This window comes from Psittacula echo (genome assembly GCF_963264785.1).
Source record: "Psittacula echo genome assembly, chromosome: 6".
NCBI classification, from domain to species: domain Eukaryota; kingdom Metazoa; phylum Chordata; class Aves; order Psittaciformes; family Psittacidae; genus Psittacula; species Psittacula echo.
The window spans coordinates 17,951,244-17,961,750 of NC_137743.1; positions in this window are offsets into that span (position 1 = coordinate 17,951,244).

A 10,507-nucleotide genomic window follows, 5' to 3' on the forward strand; every position below is an offset into this window, starting at 1 on the left:
AAATCTGACTCAAACTTAAATTCATAACATTTTGTTCCCTTTTCTGTACATATCTGATTCGAATAAAGTGCACCAAACTCAAAGGTCGTCTTAAAACGACTTTTGGAAAAGTGTAAGATGCTCTTGTTTCTTTGGTATAAAGTAATTAAGTTAGGTTTTAGTCCTGAATGAAGATAATGGAGAGCCAGGTTGCATCACAGTTGTTTGCATTATTCTTTTACTTCCTTGATGGTTTGCTTTCTTGATTAGGAAATAGTGTTTCCCCTGGGAGCTTCAGACAGAAAGTGTTTTGATGGAAAAATACACTGAATTCTGTAGATGGTTTTTATTTTGCACAGGTAAAAATGTGTGGAGTGTTGAATCACTAGAATAGCTTGTGATTTCTTATTTCATTATTCACTTGTACAGAAGAGACAAGTTTTCTGGCTTTTTTTAATGCAGCTTATTCAGCTGTGAAGATTTGGGGTTGCTGTTTAATTAGCAGTTTAAAATTGCACACTTTGCATGATCACTATTTGACTACACTCAGAAAAGAGGAAGTTCAGTCTATGTGTTACTCAACTAAAACAATCTAAAAGGCAAATCATACTTTCCAATTTCTCTTTGTTGCATTGATGTTTTGAGGTAACTACTTCTTCCAGGGAAGATGCTGTGACTTCTGTCTGATCAAATTTATTATTTCAGTCTTGTGAATTGTCTTATCTTTAAAGTTGAACTGAATTTCCCATAGGTGGAAGTCAATATATTCCAAGATACGGGGACGTGAATAGTTTATTTGACTTGGGAGTAGTGGAAAGAGTAAGCCGCTCTGCAGTGTTAAATATAAAAAAACCAAAATGCAAACTGATACATAAGAATGTATGCTAGTTTTCATATCCAAGATTTTTCTATGTGTGTAAATATATATACATAAACATACAAGTGTCTGTGTGTGTGTTTAAGTACATAAAGGCCTCTTTAAAAGGTTTTGTACTGGTTACTTTTCACAGCGCAGTAGGATCTGAGCATGTTTGTTGAAGTTCTTATTCTATCGTACTAGAACAGAAAATGGAAAACATTTTTCTAAGAAGTTTTAAATGCATACATCTCTTTGGTAACTGATGGCATAACTAGCTTTATATTATCAGCGTTTCTCCTGCATTGTCAGTGGCTGCAAAATGTGCAATTAAGATTAGTGGGAGAGATCTTGCAGCCCATTCTGAAATATTCCATCAGATTATATCTGAAGGAAGAACTTTCACTAAGTATAAATGGTGATCAAAATGGCCTGGGCATAAGCCAGACATTTTTAAGACATATCCATACTTTCAGTCCTTCCACTTGCAGACTCATTCAGTGCCTCCTTCTCATCTCTTGCCTCTTCCCAGATGGGCAGCAGTAGCAGGATTTGGACCCGACTGCTCTCTGTTTTGCTGTCATTTAGGTTCAGTGTACTGGCACTTGCTGAAGACATGGGTTGAGGGGGGACATAGGAGTGATACTGGGGCACAAGCACTTCCAGGTGCTTGTAAAGTTAACATCAGTATTCCTGAATTCCTGTTTTGACTGTTGTCTGTAGATATTGATGAAAAGCTCCTTTCGTGACAAAGGCAGGAAGCTTTTAACATGAAAACGGTCAAACTGTTGTCACAATTCAAAGCAAATATGAGGCCTGGATAGAAACACAATATAAACATTCCCAGGAGACCTTCTTCAGACTTGTTGTGCAGAGCAAAGCTGGCACAGTGTCCCATTTGCAACACTAAAAATCAATATTTTTTTCATTTGTTTGTTATTTTTATAATATTTAAGTGACATTTCATTTGTTTTAAGACTCAGTTGCTGATGCACAGGACTTCTCTGTCCACTGATTCACATCAGATGAGCACTTTCTGTAGTCACAAGTGTCTGCTTGGCAGACTTGTTTTTGCAATTGAAAAGTCAATAATTCATTCATAGCCAAGATAAAGAAGTCAAGCCCATTAAGAGATTAGTGCTTCTGTGAAGACTTTCAGTTGTACTCATACTAAAAGAGGAGGAGACTGAGAGTGTTTGCTACTTTTAGTTTGGTCTACTACTTATTTTCATTTTTTCTAAGGCGCCTATCACAGGGCTATCTTAGTAACAATAAACTAGTCACTCAAGTATTATACTAAATATTGCTTTCAAGATAGCTTAGTATAATGAAAATGAAACTTGTTTTGACTATGATAAAAATGTTTGTTCAATAATTTCTACTGTAACTCCCAAATTATAGCCCTTGAGTATGCCCTTGAGTTCATGAAGAAAATTAATTTCATTGTTATTCAATAACACCTTGCACCTAGAAAAATACAAATTGCTAGTGGACTGATTATATTAATTCATCTGCAATGGGAATACCTCTAGGGTAGGGAATGTACAGAAGCTCAAAATAAAATTAGCAAATGTATAAGATTAAAAGTAAAGCAATCAATTTTGAATTAGATTACAAATGAGCAAGTTTCTGTATTTGCAATTTATTGTAGAAACAATGGAAGCAGGGCAGAACTGACAAGCATTTGTGTATTTTATTGTTTATTTAAAAAATTTTTACCTATTGCAGCCACCATGGTAGTTACTGTCTCTTAAATCATAAGAAGCCTATAATCATCCATAGCATTTGGTTCTTTGCCAAGTATATGGCTAAGAGGCTATCAGAAAAATAATCCTTGTTAGCTCCTGCTATGGTGAATATATCGAGTGGGTGAAAGACCACAGTTTTAGGCCTAGTATTTTCTGTAGCTTGTTACTCTGACTGCAAAGTCATCAGCAATCACTGGGCTGTGTTTCAATTTACAACTTTTTCAGAGTCAGATCTGATTCTCCTCCTTCCTACCTGGCAGACAGATTATTGGTGAGGCTGTGCTTTAACTCAGACTTCTGAAATGATCCAATTAAAAAGGCTGCTGAAAATGTATTTTGGTTTTGTTTTTAATAAACAGATATTTCACAAGACTGAGAGCTCTTGGTACCCCCAGCTTAGTTTGCCTGGGTTCAGCACAGTTGTGCTAATGCATTTTCAACACTGCTCTGATCGTAGATAGCTCACGGAAAGGTTTGGGTCTAACCAGCAATGTGTGGGGTCCAAAAGGGACTAGAAAAAACGCTGGTATTATGTCTCTTTATGTGTCAAGAAACACCATACAGGGCAAATCTCTGGGAATATCACTACAGAAGTGTGATTAACTTAATCACTGTGCTTCCCCTATTACTTTAGAAACTTACAACACAAGTAGCAGCTTTTTAAAACTCTTCAACGATAGGTAACATTTGATTGCTTTTTAATATACTGCAGTTGCTTCACTCCTGACTCCTTACACAGTCTGAGCTTCTTAAAAAAAAAAAAAAAACAAACAAAAAAACAAAACCAAAACCCCCACAAAACAAAGTATAAAAAGAAATAAACTTAACAGGCAAACATTAACAAAGATCCTTTCTTTAAGCCAGAACAGGTTGCAACGTTCTGAATCCAGAGCCTTTCTGGTGTCTCAGAAGGATGACCTGATGCTGTGGCTGGTTTTAGGACATCACCGTGTGAGGCTGGAGTAGGTATCTGCGTGGTAGGTGAGCTGTTATAGAAGTACCTGTGGAATTTCTTCCAGGTTTCAATAATTTGCCTGTGCTTTTGACAAAGAGTAAGTTTATTTTGCAAGTGTTACTTCCCCCCCCTCAGCCCCTTAACAGCCAGTGAAGAGTTTATTATGAATTATTGATATTTTGTATTAGAAATTGCATGTGCTTTGGATCTTTAACTTCCATGGATTTTTATTTTGTGTTATAGTCAGTTTGTGTATGAAGAAATACCTCCATATTTCAAACATTTATTAAAATCGAATTGGTGCATGTTAAGTACTCACATTTGAAGCTCATTTCCCCACCAGTTTCCAGTGTGAGGAAAACTTGGCTGCTCAAACATTAACAAAGTGAATTCAAAGTAATTATAAAGATATTGAATTTCTCAAGTTTGAGGTGATGTTAATGCAAAATTGAGAGGAAATTCCATGAGAAGCAATTAATCATGTTTCCTATAGGATTTTTCCCATGCTGGAGAAAATCTAGCATTATTCTTTAAACAATCTCTCCTTATTCTTCCATTTAACTAAACTTTTTAGTTTAGCTTTCTTTAGAACTTTCTTTAAAATGTAAGTAAAAATATTAGCTGGGAGGTTTCCAAGTTGCAGGGCTCCAGCTGCAGCACAGGAGCTTTCAGGAGAACACAGATCTGGAGCTAAGAATTAAGTGTAGTTCCTCAAAGAATCGTTTCAAAAATGTGTGAGTAGAACCGCTTAGCAGCATACCGAATCTTAGTCACTTGTGATTCGGCTTTTGCAATAGCCACGTGAAAAAGAAAGGGTTATTTATTAAGAGCAGAACAGTTCCCTTTTAGTTCTGTAGCAATCATGTATCTTTTTTTCCAGTCCATGGAAAGTGTTATCTCAGGCAACTTTGTGCAGGAAGTTCTGTTTATCACTTCCTCACAGTTGCAGTTTGTCTAGGACTTAAATATATGATATCAGATTGCATCAAAATGTGGGCCTTTGTGTGCTTAACTCATCAAAGGAGTGGACCCTCAGGACTTGATATCACTTCGCTGCATATGCAGTCATGTAGCAAAACAAAGTCTATCTAAACAGGACAGGACTATTTCTGTTGGTAGTGTAGCAAATCTAGCAGAATTGGTGTAGTTTCAGGTATCTGCACTGTTTCACTTCTTGTTTTTAATTTTATCACTTTTTAAAAAGTGACATGGTTTGCCTGTTTTTACGATGTAAACTACAACAAAAACCAAAATATTACTTGTACAGTCATAAAAACAGAAAACCAAACCCAGCTGGGATTCACTCAGGGTACACTGCTGTGGTGCCTGCTTACAGTACAAAAATACTTTTAAGTTTCAAGTCTTTGATTAAAGTTTTTGAATCCATGTGGTTTTGGCAGGTGATTGTTCCAGCAAATCTGAAATGGTAGATGATTATCTAGACAGCTGTGTGTCAAATAAGCTTAATGAGACTGTAACAAATAACAGCAGTTACTGTAGGAGGTTGGCTACAGCTTATGAACCTGCTCTCCCACCTTTGTGGTTATGTTTCTATTCTCTGTACCCTTGATAAAGGAGTTCCCTCTTACGCAGAGCAGGCTGCAGTGCCAGATGTTAGTCTTTCTGGGCAGCCACAGGAAACCTATTCAAACTGTGCAGCAATACTTCTGCTCTAAGTAACAGCTCCTTTACACTGACTCTGGTTTTTAATACCACCCTCTCCCACGCCCCTTGCAGTATCTTACTTAACTGTATTGGCACTTTTACTCAACACAAGTTGGTTTCGTGATAGCTGATAAGTGTCCAGCCATAGCAAGTCTGATACCCACTTGCCAGTCTGGGGAAACTGCAGCTTTGGGTCCATTTTAGCTCCTTCCTACATGTTTCTGGTGTGTGTTTTAACCACGTGGTAGATTCAAAACTGAGAATATGAAGTTAAGCTGGCATCCACCCTCAGATCCATGATGTAATATGTTCTCTGTTTACTAAAATTTGCCAGTACTATAAATAAAAAAGAAGTTTCAATTACTCAGCACTAAAAGACAAAGTAAAATTGTGTTCTACCTTGAGATCTCTTTTCTTTGTGAAAAAAAAAAAAAAAAAAAAGTAGTTACTAATAGAACATGGACTGAAACTGGTCGAGTTTTTGGCTTTGTTTTTATTTCCCCCCCACTCCTTTTTCTCATTATCTGCTGTATGGGTTGATGAACACAATTACGAGATTACTCCAAATCCTGTCAGGCAACTGCTGGGGGAGGCAGTCAGCAATGTGGCCTGAGCAGAGCTACGCTACCTGAAGCAAGTGGCTCCAGAGCCCAAAACCACTAGGGGTGACTTGAGCTTCTGGCAAACCGTGGCAGACTCTTTCCTGCCAATTCTGTCAATCTGTCAAAACCAGGACAGTGCTGGGAAATAATCCAGTTTTCTAATTCCACTGTTTTCCACTCTGCTTTGCTATGCCAAGGAAACCCTGAGAGGCACTTTATTATGTCTTCCTGCCTTCAGTTGCTGCCTCCCACCACTTTTTCCACAGGACGGGTGGTGTGGGCTCTAGCAATCACTCAGTGGAGCTAAGGAAAGTTTTGCAAAGTTTAAGACATGAGCTGTAATTTTGAGCATTGTCAGTCCTTTGAGGGGAAAGAACTCTCCCCGCTGGCTGGAAAACAGAAAAATGCTTAAAAACAAGGATTCTTTTTTATTTTATTTTATTTTTTTTTTTTTTTTAGAGATGAACATTTCTCCTTTTTCAGTTTGGTTATATAGCAAAAGTGAAAGTCAGGATCCCACCTCAAAAACTGTTCTGCTGCTCCAAAATAGTTTTACTTTGAAAATAAAGACACTTTGCAGGAAGCAAATGCATTGCCTAGTGGTGAATGCTTCCATCTTCACTGTGGGGGGAAAAACCCTGCTTTTGTTAGTCAATATGGATAATCACTGCTGTGAATCAAGTTTACAGGTACTAACCAGCCATGTAGCTTTTCACATGCACACATTTGCACAAGGAAAACTGGAAGTTTTGTGTAGCTCTGCTTTGTGGAACCTCACACCACCCTGAAACTGCACTATACAGCTCAACTACTCTTTTTTTTTGAGTGGAGTAGAGAGGAAGGAGGTTGACAGTGAGGGGCTGGCAGTTACTGTCTTGATAATCTTGATCTCGTCTTGGTGTTTGTAATTATAGATGCTGCTGTTGTCTATGCTGATTAAGCCAATATTCTGTTTTTCTTGTATTTATAAAGTCTTAAAGGTTCAACTAGGTGATGGCACCTGATATGTCACTGGGGATGTCTAGAGGGTCCACCTTTCCTGACAGTGTATGATTTGTGGACTCCAATGGGCATGAACGATCTAATCAACTGAATTCACTTTTGTAATGAAGATGATGCTTTTAAATAGAATTCCTTCTGTTGTTGGTTTTGTTTGTTTGCTTGATTGTTTTTTCTTCTTTGGTCCTGATTCAGGGCCCTTGTGTCTCTTCTCAGAAGAGCATGTAAGGTGGGGTCTACTTTAAAGTTCTGCTTAAATCCAACCAAGGTCAACCAGGATGAAGAAACACTGACTTAATGATATCTTGGCTTGGGGCTGCTTTAGGACTCCCAGGGATGCTAATGCATGTTAATTTAAACTTCTTATCACTATACTAGCAAGACCGTTCACACATTTTCCAGAGACACCAGGGGATTTGGCTGTTCTCCTAATTGCTATTGTTTAGGCTGCCAGCTATTATATTTACCACAAGCTGTTTTCATTTTGTTGGGAGCCTGGTGCTGAACTGGAAAAACACCTATCTTAGCAATTTGTTGCCTTCTGGAAGCTGCAGCAATTACAGTGTAGTATGCAGATGAGCTTCCATACCATGTGTGTAAATTTTTGGCTATGGTTTTGTTAGATGATAAACCTCAGTTGTGTCTGTATTGCACCAATCACTCTGTCAGAGATGGTTTTCTCTATCCCATAGAAATTTTAGGTGCTCAGAAGACCACAGCATTTGCACAGTCATGGTGCAAATGGAAAAACCAGTCTGGAAAAACACTTAAGCAAGTAAGAGCAAAGGAGTGAAGCCCTTCTTCCGCTCAGTCCAAAAGCAATGGCTACTTTAATCTGTGACCAAATTTTCCTTACTCAACATGGTTTCTTGTTAGATTAGCTTTGCTGTGGCAGCTATCTGTTGCTGAAAAGCACAGTCCCACTTCTCTCCCTGTGTCATAGTTTTCTGCCCTTTTTCTTGCACCTGGTTGTCTGACCTGGCAGTCAAGCAGTTAAGAGAGTGCAAACCCAGAGGAAAACTAATTCTATCAAGAAACCCAATTTGTTTTCTGCCATTCTCATTTTTTGATCGAGGTTGTGGAAAGGTCAGAAAACTTGTATCCTGGGCAGCAGATCCAACCTGAAGAGGTATTGTTTTCAGTAAGGCATTCATAAGACTGTGCTCAACAGTAAGTTAAAATTGAACCTCAAATATCTGACTTTCTAAATTGCTTTATTCTCTCTTCCATATTTTTAGGTACAGTTATTAACCTGCTTTAAAAAGGAAATTCAAATTACCAGAAATAGACTTTTGTTTAGAGATTGATTTGCTTTGGGGAAAAAAAAAAATCTAAGATTTGTCCTCAGCTTACACCAAGTTTGAGGCTGCAAAGAAAATTTTCGTTATGTTTGTATTTGTTTCATTCTTCACACTCTTCTTCACTTCCTTCTTTTGCTGAATACTTCCAGTCTCATCAGAACCTGGAAGTACCAGAAATAAGTCACATTTTTTTGCAAAGCATGGGTTGTCTTGTGCTGAGTGTCCTGGGCTTGGATTTGAGAAATCTGGATTCAATTTTCTGCTTTGCCACTCATTTGCAGTTTAAAGTTGGGCAAGTTATTTAATAAAATCAGTCTGTACTTCAGACTCTGTGAAAGAGGTGATATCTTTGTCCATCAGAGGAGCACAATAAGTTCATTTGTGGTTAGATGCTCTGATGCCGTGGCGATAGGAGCAGCAGCAAAATGCTGTCACATTTAAATACTCATAGGATTTATTTGTGTTTCCCAAATCATTCATTTAATCTTGTTTTAACCTGCTGGAGAACAAGCTGTTGTGTTTGTTTCTGGAGACATGTATTATCCCAGTCCTAAGCAGCATTGTATGTATCTGTTGTGGCAGTGGCATTCCCATCCAGCTGAATTCTAATAGATGTGCTAGACATCTTCAGTGGGGCTCTTACAGGGAGTTATTGAGAGTTACCGAAGAAGTACTATTTTCAATAAGGTGTTAATAATTTTTTTATTTTCTTTTAAGACCTAAAGGTTAGCAATTCTTGTTCAGTAAGCATATTCACGCTTATATCTAGGAGTATGACTTAACGGGAAGTGCACGTGTATATATGTCTGGCTCCATATTTAAGCAGGGAAGAAAGTATTTGACCTTAAGCCTAGAGATCCTGGCTCTATAGATCAACGTAGCAACTCACATACTCAGTTTCTGATGATCCACTCTGACTTTTCTGTGCATACAGAACTGTATTCTCAGATATGCAAGAAGATAGTGCATTTGGAAGATGTGATATAAATCACTTTATCTGAAAGGTAGCCAGAGGTCTAATCGACATTGGCTCCAGTTAATGATCTGTTAATGATCTGAAGACTATGCTTGTTAGACTGACAAATTGTGAAACAATTTACTTGCCAGTTTTAATGAAGAATTTTTGCTCTCTAGATCCTTTATTTCCAAAACTGAATCACAGAATCCCAAGGGTTGGAAGGGACCTCAAAAGATCATCTAGTCCAACCCCCCTGCAAGAGCAGGGTAACCTAGAGTACATCACACAGGAACTTGTCCAGGCGGGCCTTGAATATCTTCAACGTAGGAGACTCCACAACCCCCCTGGGCAACCTGTTCCAGTGCTCTGTCACTCTCACAATAAAGAAGTTTTTCCTGATGTTCACATGGAACCTCCTATGCTCCAGTTTACACCCATTACCCCTTGTCCTATCACTGGACATCACTGAGAAAAGCCTAGCTCCATCATCCTGACACTCACCGTTTACATATTTGTAAACATTGATGAGGTCACCCCTCAGTCTCCTCTTCTCCAGGCTAAAGAGACCCAGCTCCCTCAGCCTCTCCTCATAAGGGAGATGTTCCACTCCCTTAATCATCTTTGTGGCTCTGCGCTGGACTCTTTCAAGCGATTCCCTGTCCTTCTTGAACTGAGGGGCCCAGAACTGGACACAATATTCCAGATGCGGCCTCACCAAGGCAGAGTAGAGGGGGAGGAGAACCTCTCTTGACCTACTAACCACACCCTTTCTAATGCACCCTAGGATGCCATTGGCCTTCTTGGCCACAAGGGCACATTGCTGGCTCATGGTCATCCTCCTATCCACCAGGACCCCCAGGTCCCTTTCCCCTTCACTACTTTCCAGCAGGTCAACCCCCAACCTGTACTGGTACATGGGGTTGTTCCTCCCCAGATGCAAGACTCTACACTTGCCCTTGTTGAATTTCATCAAGTTTCTCCCTGCCCAACTCTCCAGCCTGTCCAGGTCTCGCTGAATGGCAACACAGCCTTCTGGTGTGTCAGCCACTCCTCCCAGTTTAGTGTCATCAGCGAACTTGCTGAGGGTACATTCAGTCCCCTCATCCAGGTCGTTGATGAAAATATTAAACAGCATTGGTCCCAGCACCAACCCCTGAGGGACTCCACTAGTCACAGACCTCCAGCTAGATTCTGCCCCATTGACCATAACTCTCTGCCTTCTTCCTTTCAACCAGTTCTTGATCCACCTCACTACCTGATCATCAAGCCCACACTTCCTTAGCTTATCTATGAGGATGCTGTGGGAGACAGTATCAAATGCCTTACTGAAATCAAGAAAAACCACATCTACCACTCTACCATCATCCATCCACCTAGTTACTTCCTCATAGGAGGCTATAAGGTTGGTCAAACATGACTTCCCCTTGGTAAAACCATGTTGGTT